This window comes from Pogona vitticeps, chromosome 2 (assembly GCF_051106095.1).
Source record: "Pogona vitticeps strain Pit_001003342236 chromosome 2, PviZW2.1, whole genome shotgun sequence".
Classification (NCBI taxonomy): Eukaryota; Metazoa; Chordata; class Lepidosauria; order Squamata; family Agamidae; genus Pogona; species Pogona vitticeps.
In genome coordinates, this window is record NC_135784.1 from 133038693 (window position 1) to 133065105 (window position 26413).

Sequence of the window (26413 nt, forward strand, 5' to 3'; positions counted from 1 at the left end):
TCCGTAGCCTTCTTTTGACATCTGAAGAAGGGACCTGATAAACTCTCAATTTAGGCAGATTCCAGAGGTATGGGACCACCTTTTCCCCCTTGTACATACCAGCCTAATTAGCCTTGGTATTGTTTTGATGTGCCATTGAGTCACCTCTGAATCACGGTGACCCTATGAATGAATGTCCTGTCTTCAACAGCCCTAACTCAGCTCTTGTAAACTCAAGCCTATGGTTCCTTGATGGAGTCAATCCATCTTACATTTGACCTTCCTCTTTTCCTTCTGTCTTCAGCCTTCCACAGCTATATTGTATTTTACAGAGAATCCTGGCTCCTCATTATGTGCCCAAAGTAGGCAGCCTCAGTTTCATCATTTTTGCCTCCAAATACATTTAAGGCTTGATTTTATCTAGGACCCACTTGTTTGTCTTTCTAGCAGTCCAAGATATCTGCAAAGCTCTCCTCCAGCACGACATTTCAAAAGAGTTAAATATTTTCCTTTTTTTTTTGCTATTCAGCTTTCACACCCATACATAGTCATTGGGAATGCAATCGTGTGGATGATCTTGGCCTTTGTCTCCAGTGACCCAGTGGCCTTGAGGGTGAACCAGTGATCAGGGCCTCTGCTGATGACCTCTGAGTGTGAATAGGCTGGTGTGGGAGAAGCCAGTCCTCCAAGTAACTTGGACCCGAACGAGAAAATCCCAGAAGCAGTTCAGGGTATTGGTTTGGTTTTTAAAAAAATAAAATAAAATGTCACTGACAGTTTGCACTCAGTAGTTTTAAACATTACGATAAAATTTGTTTTTAATGACTTTGCAAAGAAATTTTTGTTAAGAAACATTAAAGAATTTTTATTTATTTATTTATTTATTTTATATCCCGCCTATCTGGTCGGATTAGGACCACTCTAGGTGGCTGTTTTTACTGTTTAAAACACATGCAGAATAGAATAACCTCACAGTGCTTTAACATTTGGTATTTTATACATGCACATTATATTTGACTTAGTTATTTTAGTATATCATACTTAAAATTGACAGATGTTCCTCTTTTAACAGCTAACCTATCAGCCCTATCCTAACACTATCACATATTTAACCCTATCAACCACCATCTATCACGACTCTAACACTTATCTGACTAAACTTTATCCTATCACATATTTGTCCTTATCTGACAGATGGCTAACTGCCACTTGCTTTATATATCTATCTCGCTGGTGCCAGACAGATTCTGATTGGTCAGAATGCTTCACTATGCAAATATCACATTTTATTCCTTCCCATATAAACACACATGCACATATGTATACATACTGTATTATACAATTACTTTCTCCAAGACAGAAGAAAGACTACAAGATGCCTGCCCATGACTGATAGGTTAAAACCTGCACTTTAGGCTCAGAAATGCATTCATGGACCAGTGCAGCTGGTGTAGGATTGTTGTCACAGAAGCAGGCTGAGGCTATCCAACCCCCAAAAGTAAAGTGTCCAAGCTTTGTTTTATATCCAGTCATACCACTGATCCAATTAGTAGTTGATTAGAGTCTTCTCCACCCATGGACGGTGGTTTCAGGTGCTTCAAACCAGGGATCTTCCCCCACCCCGCTGGGAGACATCAGAAGCTGAACTTTTGCATACAAAGGATGTGCCCTGCTGGTGAGCTGTGCCCCTTCCTTATAAAATTATCTCACTGATCTTAATAGATGTAAAGCTGTGGTGTAGTGGACTGAGTACTAGGACTCAGGAATCCTGGGTTCAATCCCCCAGTTTTGCCATGGAAAATCACTGGGGGATGGCCATGGTAAAACCACTCCTTAAATATCTCACTTATCTTGAAAATTTTATAAGGGTTGCTATAAGTGGGTTCTGACTTGATGACACATAACAACAAAGCCTAACAGCTGAGTGAGGGTGTGCGGTGTGGAGGATCATGGTGCTGTTCTCCCATTTTTCTATGAACAGCAAACTTTGCTCTCTGATGTTTCCATTAATTGTCTTCATTCTTGTTGTTCTAGAAAATGGATGCCGAAATAGTGACAGGTGGTTAATGACTGAGTGCAGGACCTCCAAGAGCAAGGACACTCTGCTAATTGAATCGGCTTCTAGAAGTGATTAACGGAGAGTCATGGCCTGAAGAACCATGCATACTGGACAACCTTATTTTAGTCTATGTAGGTTTTAAGGGCAGACAAGGGAGGCATTTTTTTCTGGAATAACACGGCATCAAGCTTGAAGGTAGATACATTTAACAAAAGTGTTATTTCACATATTCTGGCACCTGCTGGAGAGAACAAACCTTTGGAGACAGGAATGAAAGAGGAAAGTTTGAGACCCCAACGACACATCTTGGGGGCTCTGAAATTGATTGGAAATGCTTCCTTGAAGACAAACCCCCAGACTGGGAGAAAGAAGTCTGATCTGGGATTCCCCTTTCCCAGTAACCACTGAGATCTCCATGACATTTGGCTCCCTCTACCAATTCCAAATGCCTAATTTTGTCAAGGGGAGGGGGGGAAAAGGTGCAGTTGGGCAGAGCTTGGAAAAATTCACTTTTTAGATGACATCTCCCAGAATTCCCCAGAAAAAAATGGTAGTCCAAAAAGTGACCCTGCCCCCAAGCACTTGTGGAGATGGGGGTGAGTGATTTGCTACTGAATGGGAAAGGATATGCATGCCAGAAATCCCTGGCCACTGGCCATGATGGCCAACGAGGTGCTGGCAGCTGTAGTCCAAAAAAAGTGCAGTTTCCAAGTTGTGCTCGATATCATGGCTTCCTATGTTCCTTATATCAAGGTGACCAAGTACAACAGAAATGTAATGAAATGGGCTAAGATGTGAGCCTTGGGATACGTTTGCAGTTTGCTAGATGCCATCTATGCTACACACAGAAGGTGGGCAAAAAGATGCCCTTGGAGGTTGTAAGTTTCTGATCTGCTCTGATTCTGCTCAGAAATAAAATTACATTCCCATCAACAGCTAGAGATCATGCTGCTTTTATATGCAGCCAGGCACCAAATGCACAGTTTTGGGGGTGAAGATTTATAGTTCCCAAAGAATGTTTTGTGCAGTTTGAAAACTGGAGCCATGTGACGTTTGTGTCATGTTAGCGAGAACAGGGACAACATGAAAAACATCATATGCAGTCCAGGCTCCTCTAGGACCCCAGACCCTGAGTAAGCATGTCCCTTTCTCTTTCTCCGTCAAATACCCTTCCCACAGACTCTGCTGCTATTCTCCACGTGTTCTAATAAAACCCAGCAGCTATTACTGTAGCCTCAGCTACTGCAAGGAAAGCCATTACAATGACGGAGTATCTGAAGAAAAACTGTCAGAGATCATGCGTAAGGGTATTTTTCTCTTTTTGTATGAACTTTAGAGCTCTGCTTGTGAATTCCCATATTGTTGGATGTATTTTGTTACATAGGGTATTGTGGGGTTTTAGGTTTTAACTTGTAAACTGTCCAGAGTAGTGCTAGCACTAATAGAGCAGTATATAAATCAACCGGTCGGTCAGTCAAATAGATACTTATTCCCCTTGCGTCTTTCTATTTCCCGGTTAGAAAGTATGGGTTTTGTGGGAAGAAAGGGTCTGTGAACATTAGCAAGAACATCACCAGCTCTTTTTCCTTAACATTTCCATGTTCAGTCCCCAAGTGTACATCCTTTTCATCTGCAGGTTTACCCCACTGGTGGCAGTGATTTTACAGAATTAAAGACTTCCTCCTCTCATCCCCCAGTCCCCAATAGCTTCCCAACAACGAAAGGGACTCCTCTGGAGCCTTGGGTCCTTCATGGGAGCAACCGGAAAGGTTTTATTCTTGAAAAATCATTTCATCTGATGATGCTGTCAACCCATGCTGTCAACCCATGCAATATAATTTACAGTATACAACAAAATTGCAGCCAGTATCTGTTTCAATTCATGTTGTGAACCACCTTGTGTTCTGCACAGGGAGAATATCAGGATAAATATATTGTTTTATATCTAAATAAACCTATCTAACCCCCATATTCTGTAGTACAAAGGAAATTATTTCCACACACATACATGTATGCATATTGCTCAATGTTCATGTCATATAACAATCCTTTTCTACAAACTTTCTCCTATGTCATATATTTATATTCTGCTCATAACTATTCTGTTTATCTCTGTCTCCTTTTCTTCATGTGACCAATCTTCAGCTTCCAAAATCAAAAGCAATTTTGTTCCCCTAATATTATCATCAAAATGTCATTTCCTTTCACAAGGAACGTGACTGGATAGAATTACAGTAACTTGATTTTATAGTAAGGGCAATGCATGCCTTTTTAATTGACATTTACGGGGCATAATGTTGCTCTGTGTGGCAGTATTGACAATACTTCTCAAAAATTTAGAAAAGCTAACTGAGAAGAGCCCCTTAGGATTGTAAAATATACAACGTGGCAGCCAGGAGTCAGAACCTGGTATACTACCATACAGCAGTGATTGCTCCATTGTGGAGGCAGCTGGAAACGAGACTCTGTCTTGATTGTGCAAGTGAATGTACTTGAAAGCATTTATATTCCAGATCTTTAAAACTGCCTGTTGGTAAACAGAAAAGCCAAGATTAAAGCATAAGCAGCTTCATGCTAACCAACAAAGCGTGTGCAGAAAACTGATCAGGGGGTTTTAAACAGTAGCTACACAGGTTTTCTCAGAGGGAATCTTTATGCAAATGTCCTCCTTATTTTATCTTTTGATGAGGACTAAGGTTGTGCAAAACATCTGTCTGCTGAGCTAAGTCAAGTGCTTGACGGTTCGTTTGTTTATTCATTCATGCATTTGTTTATTTATTCATTCATTTATTTAAAGGTTCCCAAATTTGAATGTTGCCCAGTTCTGCTTGCATTTGACATACCTTTCCTATCATCAGTTGCTCACTCCAATGTTTTTCTGCAGGTGTTTTCCTTGCTCTTGCACTATATCACTGCTTTTGTAGTGAAATGCTGCATAAGCTGATGTTTGTAAATAAAAAAATAGAAATACCATAAGCTATCTGAAAACAGTGGTCACCCACCACTGCGTTGCGATTGTTACAAAATGACAACTAACGACCACGTGAACCTGCCTGATTAATAGATTGCATCTGAATCAATTGTAACTTTTGCCAAGCAGTGTAGTTGTTATGGAATGCAACTTTAAAATTCAAACCAAATTCGAAATACAGTCACAGTCTTCAGCCACAGTGAACCTCTCTTACTTTGGTCTTCATTCAGTAGCCATGCTTCTGTTCCTAGGATTTTTGATTTGCTGGCCAGACTGTTGGTAAAATTGATTGGGTTGACATACACAATACTCTTACTGCCAATGGGCTGAGTTCAGGTTACTTTCTCATAGACTTCTGTCCAAGTATTAGGTTTTTGACGGACCTCTTCTCTGCATACCACCACTGGGTAGGCTCATTATTTGAAGATGCCAAAGGGAGCATTTCTCCTGTGGTGCCCCAGTTATGGAGTGCTGACGTGACTCTCATTTTGGCATCAAAATTTAGCTGATTGGGATAGAAGGTTGTTATTGGCCCAAACTTGATTCTGATTTCCTAGGGGAACCCAAATAGAGGCTATATCATAGTCTGGGGTGTTGTTTGGGGTCTAGATATATTACTTGGTGATCTAACCCAGTGGTTCTCAAATTCGGGTCCCCAGATGTTCTTGGACTGCAACTCCCAGAAATCCTGGCCAGCACAGCAAGTGGTGAAGGCTTCTAAGAATTGCAGTCCAATAACATCTGGAGACTCCAGCTTGAGAACCACTGATCAATGCACACCATATCATAATGCATTCTGTCCAATGATCAACAATTTATCTGTGTGATGTTTTTACATTGTTAGAAAAGCAGAAATTAAAACTACATAGGGAGTGTCTCTGATTTATTTGGATATACTTCCCAGCATGTTATGTTTCAGTGGTGGATGTCATTTATGATTTGTTGGATGATGGAATGCTGTGGACATCTCCCTCCATCGAAAGCCCATCACCCTTCATTCATTCCCTCCACTGTTCTCATGCCTACTACTTTCTGCTTCTGCTGCCCATTGTGATTTGATCCTCTGTCCTTCCAGGTTGATGGTTCTCCTCCCTTCCAGCAGCGGAGGGAATGCTATTGCTATTAGTTGTGAATGGAATGTGGAGTGTATGTCTCCTCTTTGGAGATCCATGACCTCTTTTCCTCCCTACCACCATTCTTTTACTGGATTAGCAGTGTGTCCTCTTTCTAATTGGTGCCAGAACCTGATGTGTCAGTTGCATACTAGTGTTACAGAGTCTGTGGGGCAGGTAGGCTGTCACTAGATCGTTATGATGGTAAAATGACTTGCTGACGGATCAGCATCTGACCATAAAATAATTATCCTCTTCTTTTCCCATCACCAGAGATATCTCCTCAAAGGATAGGTTATAGCTACCTGACATCAATTTCAACCACAGACTTCATTCTGTTGTTGCTGTGGCCTGATGTTATGGTGTCGCTTTATCACATCATTCCATGGGGGACTAATGGCTCGTGGGCTGTGGATTTAATGTTGTGCAGCTATGGTCACCGTGTTGGGACAGTGGTCTCCCACCATTGGGAAGACAGCATCAGTTTAAATCAATCCAAATCCAGCTACAACAGGGAAGGTATATTAGAGTCTTCTGCTGTAAGCAGAGCTATCCAGTGATTCCATCAGGGGCTTTACACACTGAGAGGTTCAGCTATTTTAGATCCAAAAGACATTCCTTTAATGATCCATTGATCCATTTTTCACTTGTTATGAACCCAATTCAGTCACACACACCTGCCTCCTCCATGTCCATGCAAGCTGGAAGAGGGCTGTGCATGGTGTGGATTGGTCCTGATGCAGCATAGATATAGGGGAAAAGTAGAGAAAACACAAGGAATATGTCACCTTCTATGGTAGTTGTGTAACCTCATACAAAGAGAGAGAGAGGAGGGACAAAAAGCAACAGGAAGCCACTGTTTTGAAGACAAAGACATTAGCAATTGCCATGAGGTGCAACAATGAGAAAAGAGGAAAATGTCAGTGCTATAGCCCCCCAATTTTAAATAACTCTTATTGTTTGATTTGATTTGTTTCTCTTGATTAAATCCTACCCTGTTAATTGTCAAGTTAGAAACTAACTAACAAATAAATAAATAGCTAAGCTATCTGCAGCTTTTAAAGTGCATACCAGGTCCCTTCTTTGATGTTAGGATTAATCCAATCAACACATCAATATCACACTTGCCCTGCTCTAAGTAGCTTGTTGGAAGTTTTTGGGTGAGGATGGGAGTGTCTGATTGATGGACAGGGACACGAACTTTTGGGGAGTTGTAAGTCTCTGTCACTGAAAGCAATTTTTAATGGGGGGGGGGCAGGTTGGCTACAAGATGAGATATAGATCGCATTCTCCAGAGAACTATACCTATATCAGATGTGGGGAAGGGAACCAGAATAAATAAAGATCTCGGCAAAGACATCCAAGGACAAGTGTGGTCAATATAGCACATTTCCCCAATCAGGTGCTCCTAGGTGTGCTGGATTACAACTGTCATCACAATGGAAACTGTAGACCAACATAACTGGAGAGCATCGGGTTGGGGGAATCCAATACATGTATGCTAAGTGCAATACTAAATATGAGGGGGTCAATGAGGGAAATTTGTTGAGGGCACTTCACTGCTTGGTTTAAATAAATGAAAGCTACAACCATCTATTAAGTCAAAACAGAAACACTGGCAGATAAACATAATGGAGGGTGCAAATTGCTTGCCTTTATTAGTTAAGCTAACACAGTTATTAATCCTGCACGACAAGTTCTCTTCTAATGTAATGAACAAAGGTCACACGCAACCTCCCACTGCACTTGTATGATTTACCTCCGCTGAAAGCAGAACTGTAATGGCATTTTAATGCACAGTGTGCCCAAAGAAAGAGGCAAAAGAAAGAACAGTGTCGTGTAAGCATCTGGCCTGAGCTTGGTATGGTTACTTAGAACCTGCTTTATTTTTAGAAATGTCCTCAGAGTAGATGGATGGTGCCTTGAAACTGGAACAGCAAAGACAAAGTACATCCAACAGTTGTCATTTTGGAAACTGAAATGTTCCTCCTTCGCTCATCATACCAAGGCTGAGGTTCTTCGAATGAAGCTGAGGGCCACATTAAATGCTCCAGGGAGCCCTCTGCTGTTGTCAGCTGCAGTGCCAGAAGTCTAAAACCTCTCTGATACTGAAAACCGTTGACTCATACTCCCATGACCTTTCCTCGTGTCCTGTATCTTGCCAGATGAGCTGGCTTTGTTTTGTGAATTGTGATTGGTTATCAGGAGAGAAAACCCAGCTTCATTCAGATTCTGTTTGCTTAGGACCTCCCTAGGCGACTACAATCATATATCCAGAAAAAAAGTATTCCCTCACGTGGCAAAAAGGTATAGCTGTGAAAGCATGTTAACTGTAGAAGCCTGTCCTTGGAATGTAAACAATGGCTTCCTCTGCCTGTTATACTGCACATAATAAATGATATCACATTGCTTGGAGAAAAACCTGCGCTGGAAAGATGGGATTAGCCTCTTTTCTAGTGGGACCTCCTAACAAGAAACTTGGAGGGACTGCATGGCCAAATCACAAATGTGTTTTCTTCTTCTAATGACATGGAAATTGTTGTGCTAGATTTGATCCTCAGGGATGGAAGGTTCTAGACAGAAGAGGGAAGTACTTATGCACACAGCACATGGCTAACTGTAGAACTGGCTATGACAAGATGCAGTAAAAACCGCCAGCTTGGAGCCAATTCAAACAAGAAGCTCAGCTCACATTTAAAAAACGAGAATCCTTCAGCAATGTGACTCTGTCAAGAGAGCTGCCTGCCTAAAGCTGATGCCAGGACGAAAAGATGTCTTTTGCCATCTAAGATATCTCCATTTTTAAATGCACAGCTGTGCATGTTGTGTAGATTGAGCCTTTAAAGACAACTTTAAAGGGGGATTATATGGATTTATTAATAAACTAAGGCTATCAGTGGCTACTAGTGATGATGGCTTTGTATTATTTCCATAGCAGAAGCTGTACACCCTTAACTAACAATGCTGGGGGACAAGAGCAACCAAGAGAGCTACCTCATATTCCATTTATGAGCTTCCAGGGGACATCTACTGGCACCGTGACAATGGACTGCACGCGTCTTTGATCTGATCCACCTAGAATGTTGTTGTTCTCTATATGTTACTGCAACTCATTTTAACAAGTAAACTTAAAGTAATTATGATTGTTGTGGGTTTTTCGGGCTCTTTGGCCATGTTCTGAAGGTTGTTCTTCCTGACGTTTCGCCAGTCTCTGTGGCCGGCATCTTCAGAGGACTGGAGTACAGAGCATGGACAGAATTCCTACTCCTGTTCCTCTGAAGATGCTGGCCACAGAGACTGGCGAAACGTCAGGAAGAGCAACCTTCAGAACACGGTCAAAGAGCCTGAAAAACCCACAACAACCATCAGATCCCGGCCGTGAAAGCCTTCAAGAATACATTAAAGTAATTACTTTTTAAAATAAAGCCAAAAAAATGTAATTGCTTGTTATGGAAGCCACAGCCTTTTCTAACGTCTTCCTGCATTGTGCATGCTGCAGATGACACCAAAGTATAAAGAGAAGATATAAAGAGAAAAATGTTGTGTTGGCTGCTACAAGCAGTTACTTCATGCTCTATGTTTTTCATGTTCCGCTTCATAAATCATGATGAGTGTACGTGTAGAAAGACTTGCGTTGTGGTGGGGAGCAGAGTAACATTCAAATGTTCTGAACTGAACATCAGTCATTTTTAAATAAGCAGAGAAACCTTTGAAATGCTGCTGAGCTCCCTAAGAGCAATTTCAGACATGATTAGAAGGGGAGCAAGTAGCTGGATCGGTGTCTTGTGCATCTACATTTGATCTTCCAGCATAATGAATTCACATGTGTAGGGCATACAAATTTATGCTTCTTTCCACTGCATATGCACTGCAATGGAAGAGCCAAAAGCAGGCTAAAGGACAGTGGCTGGGGTAGGCTCAGGAAAAGGCACTGCTGTCACATACTGAGAAGGTGTGGAAACAGTCCCATGCGTAGGTCGAACATAGAGGGGAAGCTCATGGGATCAAAGTAAGGAGGCTTGTTTATTTAGCAGGACAGCGAGATCCACTGCTAAGCCTCAGGTTGCTCTATTACTTTTGAGTTCAGCTTCAGTTTTCACCGTTGTTTATGGGCAAGGGACAGATTTTTCCCTGCAACAGTGTATTGGTATCAGCTATCCTTTTAGTGATGGAAACTATCTGGGGGTGGGTAGGGGGAGCATTCATTAAAGAAGCCACTAAGACCCATTAACCTTATCAAAGACCTATTCCTGGTGGAGAGGAAAGCGGCAGAATTAATTTGATCATAGGATCAACACAGCTGCCTGTATTTCAGGACTTTTTTTCCAGCTGAGAGGGGCTGTGGTGATGAGCAACTGCTCTTCAAAACTGACCATTATACCACTAGTCATAAGATTAGCAAGCCATCACTTGGACACTCAAATGGAGCAGTGCAGTTTATTTTCCCAGCACAGTGTTCTACGATCACATTGCTATTCCCACTTCTGGAAAGCCGATATAATACTTAGAAAATTAGGCCAGAGCTGGGAAGGTCTGATTCAGCTCCCCATTCAGCCAAGAAACTCACTGTCCAACCTCGAACTAATCACTAAGACTCAGCCCTATCTACCTAAAAGGGTCATTAGAGAGAGAAAAGGGTTTAATGAAGCCACCATGAACTTCTTGGAGGAAAGGTGGAATGCAAACAAATATAAAGCAGGCAATATTTCAATTGAATTTTAAATCTGGGCTGCAAATGGGATTTTATGATATATGTTAAACAGAAGGGTGGTTCCGGTTAGATACTGTAGAACCAGTTTTTTTTTTCACACCAGAAGCTTAGAGTTTAGATGTTAAAGAAAACGTCTCTTTCTTTAAACTAGTCTATCTTCTCCTCCAGCCTTGCAATTTTTTCAGAGATTTGATATGTGTAATTAGATTTGTAAATCAAGTCCTTATTTAATTTCCAGTACCTTTCATGACTCAGCAGAGCCTGGAATGAAAGATACAACAGAGACAGATGGCATATACAATGACAAATAGTCATCTTTCAGCATTTGAGGGAGCACTGCTTCTAAATATGAGCTAAGCATTTCATCGAAGCAACCAATATGAATTTGACACAACTCCGGGAGACAGTGGAAGACAGGAGGGCCTGGCGTGCTCTGGTCCATGGGGTTACGAAGAGTCGGACACGACTAAACAACTAAACAACAACAAAGCATTTCATACAGTTGTGCACTTACATATTTGAAAATGTGGCAATCACAATATATTTTTAATGGTCCTTGAGGGTAAATCAAATTTTAGAAAGGTTTTCTTTTCATTTGACTAAAGGCCCGCTAACATTTGCCATAAAGCATGCAAAAGAAGACAGTAAGGAACAGCAGCTGAGTTTTTAAAATCCCTAATTGATTTTCTGGACATGCCCATTTGCTGTTGAGGAACAGATGGTTAATCCCACAGTGGCACTTTGCTGCCAATAAGCTCTCTGTATATATCATACACCACTAAGGCAATCTAAACAAGAGCTGCCATCGAGGTTTTGCCAAGTTGCATCGCGCCAGCAATGTCTTTCAGCCCCAATGCTTCCCATCGTCAAGCAGAAGTAATAACAGCCTATGGCAACGTAAGGAACTGGCTCTGCAAGCTTCTTCATCTTAATTTGGGCCAGTTTAACGGGGGGTTGCATTAGAAAGCACAAGGCAGGCTGCGTAACGTGCCATGTCTTGGCACAGGAAGCCATTTCCTCTGGTCGCTGGCAAGTCTCTCCTTTGTTTAGAATAGATGGCTGGTTTGGGCAAAGACAGAGAAATACACAAGCAATGTTGTTATCATTTGCACACAGTTAGCTTTGCTTTTCAGAATTTACGTTCTTGGACAGACCCAGGCCGACACAGAGGATATTCCTAGGTTTCCAAATTCTAGTTACTAACCACAGTGCAGCTTGGAACCAGGTGGATCAGCTTCTGGAGCATAGCCGTAGGGGTCTTTAGCTAATCCAGCCCTGTTTTGTACACCTCCTTCTCACTTCTCCTCCCTCTGTCCACAAGACAACCTTCCTCTTGGACTCAGGGTCGCAACAAAATTGATGACTCTTCCGGAAGAGCAGCCATGCGAGTCTGTAGTCTGCTCTGGCAAAAAAAACCAGCAGAGGTTCTTGTGGCCCATCGAAGGCTAACACGTTTTCTTTGGCAAAAGCCCACAACTTGTTCTTTCCTTCCTTAAGGTGCTGCCTAAGGAAAGACAAACAAAGACATAGTCAGGGCCTCCACAGCTTGGCTGCTGGTCAGCTAGCTTTCTTAGTAATGCCTGGCTCTCAGGATCGTCGGAGCCAAAGGGTTGTTGAAACAGCTGCCCGAGAGGCAATTGAGTGACACAAACCATGACTGAAGGAAAGAAGGCTCCAGATTAGCCACCAGTTGATTTAGACAGCAATTTGCACTTCTCACAGGTTAATGGGCAGCCTGGCTCCCGTGGTCTATCCCGCTGAATCCATTTACGGAACCTGACTGAAATAGCAGCTATGCAGCTCCTTCAACACAGGCCAGGGAATACCACAGGCAGCAGGCTAGCTCAGGGCATGCACAGCTCCCACACCTCTCCAAAGGAGACGAGTAGGTGAAAAAATTGGGAGGGACACCTGCGCTCCTGTGAGAGCCTGGCCAGCCTCCATCCATCTGCTTCCTGAGGCCCTGTGTTACGTTCAGCTCTCCCGATGAAGTTTTTTGCTGCCAAACTCTGCTTCCCACACAGCCATTTTCCTTTTGGCTATCTGATATATTCAAGCATACGCTCAAAGCGAAGGCCATGAGGATGAAGCCATGTATCATCATTCAAAGGACACCGTAGATCTTCATTTCATGTCATGATTATTCAGTTCTGCTCCCTTGGTTTTTATGAACCTAACACAGCCATGTATCACTGCTTCCTTCAGCTAATATGTGTGTGTGTGTGTGTGTGTGTGTGTGTGTGTGTGTGTGTGTGTGTGTGTGTGTGTGTGTGTGTGTGTGTGTGTGTGTGTGTGTGTGTGTGTGTGTGTGTGTGTGTGTGTGTGTGTGTGTGTGTGTGTGTGTGTTTTTGCATCTGGGTGGTGTGGGGAGATGAAGTCATATCATAAATCCCTTCAGTTTTTGCTTCTTATTGCCTCCTTCCCTTTCCCAAGAACGCAGCTTACGCTCTCTGCCTACAGCCAACTGTCAGCAAAGATTCCCTCCCTTCCCCCACCCCAAGCCAATAATTTATTCTGTTCATTATCCACGAGCAGGGCATTCGTGTGTGCCACCTGAGTGGCACATGAACTCTCTCATCTGAAAAATTTTCTAATTGAGCAAAGAGACCAATTTTTGAGGATATGGCTTCTGCTTGCTGGATAGTTTCCCAGCAAAACATAGCTGGCGCAAAGAGCAAGTATTCCTAGTAGGGATGTGCGCTAGGACCAAAATTTAGATTTTATGTTTGCAAAAGGCATTTTTTTTCCTGCATCCCTCCACAGTCTTGCCAGGGTAACATAGAATTTATTCTTGAGATGGGGGTCTGGCATTTGCTGCCTCCTCCCGCTTGCTATTTGCCCATCTACCTGCCTGCTTCCCTGAGCTGGTGGCTCAATCTCTGCCCTCAGATGACTCTTACCCTTCACAAGAAGGAAGTCACTTGCCCCCCAACAGCACCTACTTCATCTGACAGCAGCTATGCCCTGGGCTGAGTCTTTAGGGGGCTGAGCATGCTACCATTGGCAAGAAGGTGACCCAAATCCTCCCTGTACATGAGCACCTTCTTGCAGTGCATGCGTTCAGTCATGAAAGCATCTGTTGTACACTGTTGAAAATGCTTCCAGACTATTGACTTCTTGGGAGCTCCAGTTTTTGATCACATATTCCTAACAGGGATTGCTAACTTGTCATCACTACCAGTTCCAGCAACTGGTGGGACAAGTGTAGCTGGAAGGGTGGGGTAATTTCAGCGTTGCCTGCTTCTGAAATAGTCTACACCTGAGTCTCCTTAGTCTCCTTCGCCTCTGTGTCAGATGTGTATCTCCTTGAAGGAGAGTTCCCACCAACCACTATGTGGCTTTGCACAGGAGATACTGTATCTGCTGGGAATGGGGGCTGGAGTATACGCCCTTCCTTGAATATGATGGTGCCGCATGGTATGGATATGGAAGGCAATGCCAGGTCTTCTTCATAAATCTCTTTCCCAGCCACAAAAGCAGCAGCACTGCTGCCGCCCAAGCTGAGAGGGTCAGTGTGAGTGCTGATGGCATCCTTGTCCTTCTCTGGTACATAGGTCTTTTGGGAGAAAAATGTCTTCTTCACTAACATTTCGGCCTCTTGCCCTGGCTGGATTGCACAAAGACATCACTGGAACATGTCTGAGGTGCTTCTATCTATCCACCTTGGACCACCTTGGCACCTCCATGGCAGAGAGACCCACACCCTGTACTTCTGCCTGATACTCTTTCACAGTGTCAATGCTAAACAAGGCAGCTGGGTGACAGGTTTTGTATGGAGGGGACTCATAATAGCAGTTGTAGGCTGTCTTCTTCCTCTTCCTGTCTTTTTTCATTATAATTGTTACATAACAGCACTGATGTTACCTGTCTGTCATGGGTTTGGAGGGAAAGTTCCATCCTATGGGGAGTGGAAGGCGGGACATCAGGAGGAGGGGCTGTACTGTATAAATATGTGATGCCTGTGTGGTGAAGGGAGATGCTGAGACAGACTGTGAGACACTGGGTTGGGACGAAGCAGCAGCTGGGGAAGAAGAAGCTGTTGTGGGAGTCTGTGTGTCTGACAGGGTACTACTGTGTGTCAGAGTACCAGCCTGAAAGGTTCAGGGGTCTGTGGGTTAGCCAGAACTGATGGGTTCAGGGTCTGTGCTTTAAGTTAAAGGTTCTAGGTGAACCAAACTGTATGCTTGTGTGTGTGAGAATAAGCCACGTTACTTTATTTTATTCACCTGATTGTTTTATTTGCCCTGTTTGTATTTAAAATAAACCTTATTCTTTTATTGTTTAAAAATCCATCCCTGGTCTGTGTGACTTATTATAGGGAATGGTTGGTGGCAGCTTAGTAACTGTGTGATAGATCCCAGTAGGTCTGGGTTTGTCACATTGATTGGTGTCCAGCGTGTGGGATACGACTGGTCCAGTTGTCCAGCGGTCCAGCAAAGCCTTGGCAAGTGTGCCCAGAGCAAGGGGGGTCTAGTCAGGGACAGTCTGAGGCGCGTAGGTAATCTTCTAGGTGTACCTCACGGGGAGGTGCACTAGTAGAAGAACGTGCCAACTGGGGAGACTTAGATTTAGGTGCTCTGAGGCAGCCTAGTTTTGGCGGGAAAAGCTGAGGCAAATCTGCGTAGCAACAGTGAGCTAGCTTGCCAGCTGAGAGGCCCAGCAGAGGGGGGTAGGCTCTGACTCGATACTGTTGCAACTTTAGTGCTGAAGAACAGCAGCAATCTCTAGGGAGAGCTGGTTCTGAGGTAAAAGGAAAAAAAGTGGTCGTTTTATTTTGAGGCTTGACTTTTTAAAGCAGCCTGTTCTGAGGGGGGGTATGCCCTTGACTCGAAGCCAAGTAGCAGACATGAGTGAGGTGAAAGACCCCCGGATTGACCAAGGTTCTGAGGATGAATTTGGCTCAGTGCAAGGTGACAGCACAGGAGAGCAGGACCCAGAACTCAGAAAAATACTCCTAGCCCAACAGCATGAACTGAGGGTGAGGGAAATGGAGGAAAGATTAGAGAGAGAAAGAGGAGAGGAAAGGGAGAAACAAAGGCAATTTGAATTAGAGAGAGAGAGAGAGAGAATGGAGAGGGAAGAAAGAATGGAGAGAGAGAAAATTGCTCTGGAAAAAGAAAGGATGGCGTATGAGTTAAGAAAACTGGAAATGATGAACCAGAACAATAATAATAATAGGGATTCTGAGGGAGGCCAACTGTCTAAGGCTGACCTGAAGAAATTCCCTGTGTACCACAAGGGAGATTGTCCTGAGGTGTTCTTTTCCTTAGTGGAAAGAGCGTTTGTGGACTTCTCAGTGAGGGAAACTGAGAAGATGACCATCATGCGATCTTTAATCAGTGGTAGCCTGGCTGAGGTTTAGGCCGAGATGCCTGAGGAACTGATGAAAGATTTTGCAGAGTTTAAAAAACTGGTGTTTGCAAGACATGGGATAAATGCAGAGCAGCTGAGACAAAGATTCAGGTCCCTCACAAAAAAACCAGAACAGACTTTTACCCAAGTGGGGGCCCAATTGGTGAGGCTGCTTGAGAAATGGCTATCGCAGGAGGGAACAGAGACCTATGAGCAGCTTAAAGACTTGATAGCCCTGGAACAGTTCTATTCAGTCCTGCAGGGGGAATTGAAATTCCAGGTGAGGGAAAGGAAACCGAAATCTGTGGCAGCAGCCGCAGAGATCGCAGATTTTATTTCCCAAATAAGAAAGCCCTTGGGTGAGGGGAAATCTGTAGGTAAACCCAAAGAAACCTACAGCAAGTACTCTCAGGGACCAGGGAAAAGCCAGCAAGGGGGAGGGGCCCATGGTGAAGGGAAGCCCTCAGACATGAAACCAAGACCTCAGATTTTGGAGGGAAAACCAAAACAAGATGAGAGAGAATCAAAATACGCCAGAAAATGTTATTTCTGTCAGGGAAAGGGTCATCTAATCTCAGAGTGTCAGAAATTAAAGCAGCTAAAAGGAATGGTGCCTCAGAATGCTAGTGGGACCAAGCCAAAAGCTGTGTTCTGTGTCCAGAAGGAGCAAAGCTCATTGTCACAGAGGGAGCCTGTGGCCATGACTACTCAGTCTGGAACAGCTACCTCTGCTGATCAGGCTGAGGAAAATGGTCCTCTTATGGAGGTGAAGCGCTGCTTGCTGATAAAAACAGATTCTCAGTTGTTTGAGACAGCCGGGGTGGACGTAGGAATACTTGACCGTCAGTATAGGGGGCTGCGGGACACTTGTTCCCAGGTAACCCTATGCCATCCAGATATTATTCCTAGGGAGTTTATAATCCCAAATGAGAGCATGAAGGTGGCAGGGATTGAGGGGCAGATAATCTCTCTGCCAGTAGCAGAGGTACCTGTCAACTTTCAAGGCTGGAGGGGAGATTGGCGGATAGCGATTTCATCGACTCTGCCAGCAGCCGTGCTCGTGGGAAATGACCTGGCTGAACATGTGAAACGGGTGCTAGTGATTACACGCTCACAAGCCACCACAGGGACAGTTCAGGGGGGTAATGATGAGCCAGAGACGGAAGCAGGTGGGGGGAGTTCAGAAGCTGTGGTGGAAACCTTAACCACAGACAGCAGATTTGGACAGGAGCAAAAGGCAGACGCCACTCTCCAAAAGTGTTTTGAACAGGTGACTGACGCCCAGCTAACACCTGAAACCCCAGTGAGATTTCTGGAGAAAAAGGGGATTTTATATAGAGAGACCCTGAGGAATATCTCAAAAGGGGGAGATGGGATCAGAAGTCAGCTGGTGGTACCTGAAAAGTATCGCCCTATGATCTTACAAAGGGGTCACTCTGACATGTTTGCTGCGCACTTAGGAGTGAACAAGACACAGCAGAGAATCACACAGAATTTCTACTGGCCTGACATAGGGAAGCAGATCAGGGAGTTCTGTAAACAATGTGATGTGTGTCAAAGGCAGGGGAATAACCGCGACAGGACCAAAGCAAAGTTGTGCCCTTTGCCTGTGATTGACACTCCGTTCAAATGCATAGGGGTGGATATAGTGGGACCTTTGCCCAAGGCCACAAAGAGGGGGAACAGGTTCATCCTAACAATTGTGGACCATGCCACAAGGTATCCTGAAGCCATACCCTTGACTAACATTGAGACTAACACAGTGGCCGATGCTTTGGTGGGGTATATGTCCAGGATGGGATTTGCCTCAGAGATAATCACAGATTTGGGAGCATCGTTCACATCAAAGCTCATGAAACGCTTATGGCAGATCTGTGGAATTAAGCACAAGGAAACCACTGCCTATCATCCTGAAAGTAATGGGTTAACTGAGAAGTTCAATGGGACTCTAATGCGCATGATTAGGGCTTACTTGGCAGAGAATCCAAACAATTGGGACCAGAAGCTGCAATCCCTTTTGTTTGCTTATCGATCAGTGCCACAAGCCAGTACCGGGTTTAGTCCATTTGAACTTCTATTTGGGAGACGGGTGAAAGGGCCCCTTGATTTGATCAAACAAAATTGGGAGCAGATCACCCAGGATGACCCACAAGACGTTGTGACTTACATAGACACCTTGATGAATGACCTAAGGAGAAATCTAGAGCTGGCAGCAGAAAACCTGCAAGCTCAGAAGGTCAGACAGAAAACATGGTATGACCACAAAGCTAGAGAGAGGCACTTTGACCCAGGGGAGGAAGTGCTTTGGCTTAGGCCCTGCAGAGAGAATAAACTGCAGCTCAAATGGGCAGGACCATATAGGGTCATTTCCAAGATGTCAGACCTGAACTACCTAATAGAGCAGGAGGAGAACCAAGCAAGGAGGGTGGTTCATGTGAATGCCCTAAAACCCTACTACAGAGGGGAACAGAGGGTTTTATTCGCGATAAAAGCAGCTGAGAGTGAGGAAGCGGAATTACCCTTCTGGGAGGGTAGAGGGGAAGTAAAATACAACCCAGAGGAGGTAAAGATCAGTCCTGCACTCACCCAAGACCAGCAGCAAGAACTAAAAATGCTGCTTAATAAATATCAACAGGTGTTTTCCAACAAGCCGGGGATAGTGAAGGGAGTGATGCATCGGATCCACACAGGGGATGCACCCCCGCAGGCAGTATCCCCATACCGAGTAACGGGACCCTATAGGGACAAGGTGCGGAAGGAGTTGGACGAAATGCTGAGGGAGAACATAATCGTCCCCTCTTCTAGTCCTTGGTCCTCTCCGATAGTCCTTGTGGACAAGCCTGATGGGAGCATTAGGTTTTGTGTCGATTACAGGAAATTAAACCGTGTAACCACTCCTGATGCCTACCCAATGCCCAGGCTAGACAACCTGATTGAAACCATAGGGGGTTGTCGGTTCATCTCATCATTGGACCTGGTAAAGGGATATTGGCAATTAAGAATTGATCCCAGGGATCAAGAAAAGACTGCCTTTTGCAGCCCTTTTGGTCTCTATGAGTTTCGAGTCCTGAGCTTTGGTCTCAGAAATGCACCAGCCACATTCCAAAGGCTGATGGACCAGACCTTGGCAGGGCTCAGTGACTTTACAGTGGCCTACATTGACGACATAGGGATCTTCAGTAATACCTGGGAAGATCACCTGATACACCTGGAGTTAGTGCTGCAGAGGTTAAGTGCAGCAGGGCTAACAGTAAAGGCCAGCAAGTGTCAGCTGGGTAGCCCAGAAATAAAATACTTGGGTCACATGGTAGGGGGAGGAGTGATAAAACCCCTGGAGGCCAAAATAGAAGCAGTTCGTGATTGGCCTAGACCCAACACCAAGAAAAAAGTCAAATCATTTCTTGGGTTGGTGGGCTACTACAGAAAGTTCATCCCGAGGTTTAGCGAGATTGCGGCTCCGCTGACCGATCTGACGAGGAAGAAGGCTGATGACCGCATCCCGTGGACCAGCGACTGTGAGGCGGCGTTCCAGAGGTTGAAGGAGGCGCTAATCAACTATCCAGTCCTGCGTGCTCCAGACTTCGACCGGGAGTTTATCATCTACACCGATGCGTCTAACACCGGGGTAGGAGCAGTTCTGTGCCAGGAGGATGAGAATGGTGACCAGCATCCAGTGTCCTACCTGAGTAGGAAACTCCAAAAAGGTGAGAGACATTTGGCAACCGTGGAGAAGGAGTGTTTGGCCATAGTCTACGCGATCCAGAAGGCCAAGCCTTACATCTGGGGAAGACATTTTGTTCTGTGTACTGACCATTTACCATTGCAATGGTTAAAGACAATGAAAACCCACAATAGCAAACTTATGAGGTGGGCTTTGAACTTACAGGACTATGACTTTGAAGTGAAGGTGGTCAGAGGGTCAGTGAACTGTGTTGCTGACGCCTTATCAAGAAGACCTGAAGACTGAAGACGGCGAAAGAACATGGACTATATGTATATAATGAAAACAAAAAGTTAAAATGTACCTGGTTTTAAATTGGTTTGTATTAATAAAGGTAAATTGGTGTAATGTATATGGTAAATGTTTAAATGCCTATTTGAAATGTTTAACTTAGAATGTAAGTAAGTATAATATGGTAGGTATAATTGGTGTTGTGTGTTTTATACAGGTTGTTTTTTTGGGAAAAAGCACCTTAGCTTTCCCCCTACAAAACAACTTATAAAGAGGGGAGGTGTTACATAACAGCACTGATGTTACCTGTCTGTCATGGGTTTGGAGGGAAAGTTCCATCCTATGGGGAGTGGAAGGCGGGACATCAGGAGGAGGGGCTGTACTGTATAAATATGTGATGCCTGTGTGGTGAAGGGAGATGCTGAGACAGACTGTGAGACACTGGGTTGGGACGAAGCAGCAGCTGGGGAAGAAGAAGCTGTTGTGGGAGTCTGTGTGTCTGACAGGGTACTACTGTGTGTCAGAGTACCAGCCTGAAAGGTTCAGGGGTCTGTGGGTTAGCCAGAACTGATGGGTTCAGGGTCTGTGCTTTAAGTTAAAGGTTCTAGGTGAACCAAACTGTATGCTTGTGTGTGTGAGAATAAGCCACGTTACTTTATTTTATTCACCTGATTGTTTTATTTGCCCTGTTTGTATTTAAAATAAACCTTATTCTTTTATTGTTTAAAAATCCATCCCTGGTCTGTGTGACTTATTATAGGGAATGGTTGGTGGCAGCTTAGTAACTGTGTGATAGATCCCAGTAGGTCTGGGTTTGTCACAATAATAACATAATAGCATATGAATCTACTAATCTTAAATCTTATTCCTAACTATATTAACTAATCAATGTACAAAGAGAAGTAGGGAATGTGAATCTAAGTTGAGGGTTCAGAAGAAGACACAAAGAAAACTGCTGTAGTGCAGGCTTGCACCAGAGCATACTCTCACAGCAACTGCTTAGGAAATTTATAAGCAGCTGTGCCCACCTTTCAACTGGAAAGAATCAATATAAAAAATACCTTCTAGTGTCTGTGCCTGCTTCTAGATTTCACTGGTGCAGACAGACATCATTTACAAACTTTCTCTCACTCCAGGCCTCCTTCCTTGGAAAACCCATGGCAACTGCAATCAAGACACACGGAGTTCTTTGCCACCACTACCATTGGTGCCAGAGGGTTTTTTAATCTTATTTCTCAAGTAATCAGTCCAGAATGCCTGAGAAATAGGACTCGCTTTCACTTCTTCTCCAAGCAAGCAGATACCTAGCATTTTGCTTTCAAATCTATACAAATAAATGGGACTCTAAATATTAGCAATTGTTACTACAGATATACAGAGCTATCAAATTTGGATTCAGATATATTCAAAACTATCAGAATATGGCATTATTGGGTGAATTCTGAACTTTTCCAAATCCAAATGCACACTCTTAATTCCTAACTTTTAAGATTGAAGATTCCAAGGTATGGCTAGAATGTATTTGAATCCACACATTCTCCACCAACTTACTTCTGGAAATGCTGACATTACATATTCTCCAGAGAGTCCTTGTTTCATCAAATGTTCAGTGTCTGTCTTGGCACCCTCTGATATGTGATGGAAATATCCGAAATGTTCCTTGTGGTAGCTGAGGGTCAGGCTAGAGGACACACGAAATGGATAGCACCTAGCTGAGACATCTGTTCTTTTTTTTTATTTGAAAGTAAACAATGAGGGGGTGGCTGATCCAGACCTGAGCTAAATCCTGTTGCAGATCAATATGAAGGGAGGATTGACCCAGATCAGATTTGCTGTGCACAGGAAAATCTTTCCCCTGCCTACTTTTACTGAAATGAAATGTAGGTCTAACTCTTAAAAAACAAAAGGAAAAAGGAAAATGCTTTATTTCTGTAGCCATCTTCCACCCTCACAAGATTACCTACAAATAAAATGAAATGATATCTCAACTAGATACTGTACATTTAATGTATCAGCTAATTGGACTGAGAATAGTTCTGTGGCACCTTGTAGATGCACTTGCCACTGGTGCAGGAGAATGGGTTCACAAAAGCTTGTCCTTTAATACAGTTGTTTAGTCCATGAGGTGCCACAGTCTTCTCTGTTGTTTTTGTCACAGCAGACTGACATAGCTACCCCTCTGGAAATGCCATTGCTGAAAGTGACAATGTGGTACTATTTAGCATTTAACCTTATTTACACATAGCGCTATTCAGTGCATTTGAAACATTTAAAAGCCAGCAAGCCTCTTTTCTGCCTAACAACATTTGATATTTGACACACAATGGTGCTTGATAACAGACAGCCTCAGTGATTGCTTCCCTCTGAGACAATCAAGATGCTGACAAGCCTAAAGCTTTAGTGTCTCAGGTTCAGAGGTAAGATTTCATATTCAAGTAAGTTCAAATATTAAATTTATCATTCACAATATTACACCATGGAAAACAGCACCTGAATCTTATCTGTTCTCCAAAAGCCACACGGCATCTAGAGCCCTGTACAAGGGCTCATCCAGATGAAATGTATGCTTCTGTAAACACATCTGAGGCATATTTCATATTTTAAAACTCAGTTCACTGCCATGGGTGGAGTTTAGCACTTTCCAGAGGAAGCTATTGTGAGAGTCTTTATAACCTTGCATGCTGTCTGTAGTAGGTGTGGCTGGGAGGGGCCTTTCTGGGCTGGAGTGACTGTCAATCTGCCCAGCACTAACCAATTGCTCCTTCCCATTTTTGGAATTCAAAAAGAGCCCCACCTCTTTGTTGAGTGACTCTTTCCATTTCTTTAGTCTGTTGGAGGTTTCTTGTTTGTTTGCTGTTGATCTGTTCACAACTGTAATGAAACAATTCTATTCTTTCTCCTACAAATGTTTCAGAGCGAGTTATTGAAACCTTAAGTGACAGTTAATAAGAAAGGGGTGAACTATCTGGGGAAATTGTAGCTGTCTGTGAGCCTCTGTACTTCTACTGTGTAGGACAAGGAATTTTACCAGAAATTCAAACACTTTACAACCACTATATGATTAGCCTCTCTGCCTCAAAAATCCTATGGGATTGGGGTTCGGACTCTGTTGGGGAAAGACTGGAGAAAGTGATTCCCACCTTTGCCCTTTGCTTCCTTTCTGTGTTTTTCTCCTGATCAAGTTTTTCTCCTACACTTCCTTCAAATAAATAGATGCCACCTCTTTAAGATTCACCTGCACTCCATGCCCCACCTCCTGCCCAGAAAGAACTAATGGTCACCCTGAGTACAATCAGTCTGAAACGCTCTGCATTAAGCAGCAGTGGAAATCAAATGTGCTACATGAAGAAGTGGTCCACTATTACTGGCATTTCACTGAGAAGAGACAATGATGCTGGTCACGGCAAGTCAGCTCCTAACTGCTACTAGGCCCTATTTAGCTTTTCAAGTCCCCTGCTATGGCTGGCCTGATGAGCTGTATTTCACTCCTCTGTGCATCATCTGGACCATGGCGCAATGCAGCAGATACCTTGCCAATAAACTCCCTTTTTTTAGGAGAAAGGCATCTAACAAGCAAGCAAACAAACAAACTCTGCATCTCTACAAGCTACACCAGTGTAGGAACCCCAAGTCCCCAATGCCTCTTAAGTATTTAAATGAGATGCATACACCTGGACTGGAACAGGACAAGAACAGGCAGGTTCGTGCACATAAAAGCCATTGACATCAGGGGAAAGGGCCAAATGCAAAAGAGTTTCAAATGGCCACGCTCCATTCACTGGTTGGGTGAATCAGTCAAAAGGGAGCAAATGTTCAATGTGATATGTCTGATTTGGAAGGAAGGTACTCTCACATGCCAACCAAACATAGAGGCATTCCAGAAAATGGTTTTCTTAATCCCCATCATAATATATAGTTGATGGTGGTGATAGTGATGAACTGTAGACAAAATTCAGGGTGGATAACATGCATTAAAGCCAATAATAAAAGACAATGACATTCACAAAGAGCAACAGAATAGTAAGAATAAACAGAGGCTGGAGATAAGCATTGGGCAATGGACTATCCTAGACGCCTGCTTCATACCATGTCGGGTCTGACAAAGTTAAACAGATGCCACAAACCCCTGCTCATAATGCTCTCTGAGTGCAAGGGTGGAGGAGGTGTGTCCCTTCACCCTGAGGGCTCATGGACTGGGACTTGCATTGGAGATGGCCCAAATGCATCTAATATTTTCAGCAGTCACCATATCTAGAAGTAAAGGCAGTTTATGTCTGACTTTAGACGATACAGGCAGTGATGCCTTTCATAGTAGTGCCTCTATAAAAACAAATTAAGTAGTACACTTAGCCTATATTTAGAAGTGGTGCTCCTTTAAGAATGTGGGAAAGCATTTGTCCTATGCTCACCTCCATATCTTGCTTTGTTTTGCAGTTGATTTTCAAGAAGGAAATAAGAACTTCATCAGCAAGTTTGATTGCTCAGGCATGCAGCAATGAGGAAATTCCTTCTCTGGAGGACAAAGGTGCTGGGTTTTTGTTTGTTTATTTGTTTGTTTTGGAAAGATGCAATCCTCTTATTTCTTTGTTTGACCCAGAGGGTTTTTTGTGTCTTACAAGCAGGTGAAAGGCCAGCAGGGAATCAGCTAACAGTCCAGAAAGCTTGGAGAGATCAAATTTGCCAGATGAAACTCATCTTATATTGAGGTTCCTGATTTTTCTGCCCTGCTGTAATTCACCCTGGCATCCTTGTTCAGTTCCAAGACAATTATTACTTTTTTTAAATTCTGTATTTTAGTAAAGTTGTCCTTAGTTTTGACTACTGTATACTTCCACTGGTTTTTATTATTTTTGTTCTCAAGTAATGTGGCAAATTATTGTTTTTATCTTTATTACCCACTGTAGGAATTTCAGTTAATTATTTTAATTGAAACTGAACTTAAATTAAGAAGGAAGAAACATTTTTAAAAAAACAACAACAAATAGAAACATCAGTTGCACCTAATCTGTTTTCTTCAAATTCTCAGGCAGTTCTGTCTAAGTCTATCATAAAAGACTTGTCTTCATTTCTCCGGAGAAATACCTTTTTGATTGCATTAATTTATTATTATTATTATTGCATTATTCTTTTGTGTTAGGGCTGCATAGAAATAAGTCCATTTCAACCCATCCAAGAGTGAAATTAAGTTGAACAACAAAGCAATTTCTATTAGCAGAAGGAGGGAGGCGGAGGAAAAGCAAATTAGGAATGAACAGAGAACTCATGAAGGCAGAGAAGTGTGTCAGGTAATTGTGAAATTATGAAATAAAAATGTCTGCTCAGGCACCAGAAATAGAATCGCACAATGTTATACCCTACTGCTACACTGTTCCTCTTGAATAACTTGGGAACACCTGATATCTCAAAGATGTTCAGATGAATATTGGTGTTATTCCTACCCACTGATATTCCATGTATACATAGAATTACCGAGAAACAGTGTTGTTTAGTGCCTGAGGTGGGCAACATGCCTGATTTTAAAGACCCTGGGCATTCTGGACAATCTGTCAGCCCATTAAACAGAAAGAGGAGAAAGGAAGAGAGAGAAAGGGGGCTCAAAAAGAAAGAGAACAAGAGGGCAGCCCACCCCATTTTGCCTCTGGCTTCAGCCACCAAGGGTTTTGGATGCTGCTTACCACTAGCATGCTGCCTTGACAGATTGTCCCTCCTCTCCAAAAGAAAGCCTTCAACAGAAAAGAGAATTCCAGCTCTAGTTTAAGCATTCTTCCAGCTGTCCAGGGATAGGTTTTTGATGACTTAACTTCCAGGTGCCTAGGTTATTTTAATGGCCCAACTACATGAGTATTTCCTAGGAACTTGAACCTCTCATGTTCCTGTTCCACGTCAGAATTACAAACTGATGCACAGCCGTGCATGGCAAGTGTCAGCAGAAAACCGGTCAGAAGTCGCTCGGTCTCTTGCCTGCAAAAAAAAGACACCAGCTTTGCCAGGGAGCTGCCCCTCCGGCAATGTTATTTACTGCCTGCACATATCATTTTCCAATAACGTGCAGCTGTATAAATATATTGTGATGACACCAGCTTGGCAGCTAAATCAACATCTGTCAAGGGAATATTGATGGATGGCAAGAGAACCGCTTTTTCACATGCAGTTCTTTCACCTTTCCTTACAAATGACAAATGAACAAGGGAAGGGAAGCCAGCATCTGCATTGTGATTGAGCCTCAGTCGCACACAGCAGTGAAAATGATAAGGAACTGAACTGCCACTCACCCCAG

At 43.4% G+C, this 26413-nt stretch overlaps 2 long non-coding RNA genes across 2 annotated transcripts in view; one reads left to right on the top strand and one right to left on the bottom strand.

The window, feature by feature from the left end:
* The window catches only part of LOC144586912 (uncharacterized), a 27097-nt gene extending 19437 nt beyond the window's left edge, over positions 1 to 7660 (top strand). Inside the window, exon 2 of the long non-coding RNA XR_013542012.1 lies at positions 2014 to 7660. This is a non-coding gene — a long non-coding RNA (uncharacterized LOC144586912). The remainder of the gene's footprint in view (positions 1 to 2013) is intronic.
* The window catches only part of LOC144586913 (uncharacterized), a 27927-nt gene continuing 2355 nt past the window's right edge, over positions 842 to 26413 (bottom strand). The window contains exon 2 of the long non-coding RNA XR_013542013.1: positions 842 to 12336. This is a non-coding gene — a long non-coding RNA (uncharacterized LOC144586913). The remainder of the gene's footprint in view (positions 12337 to 26413) is intronic.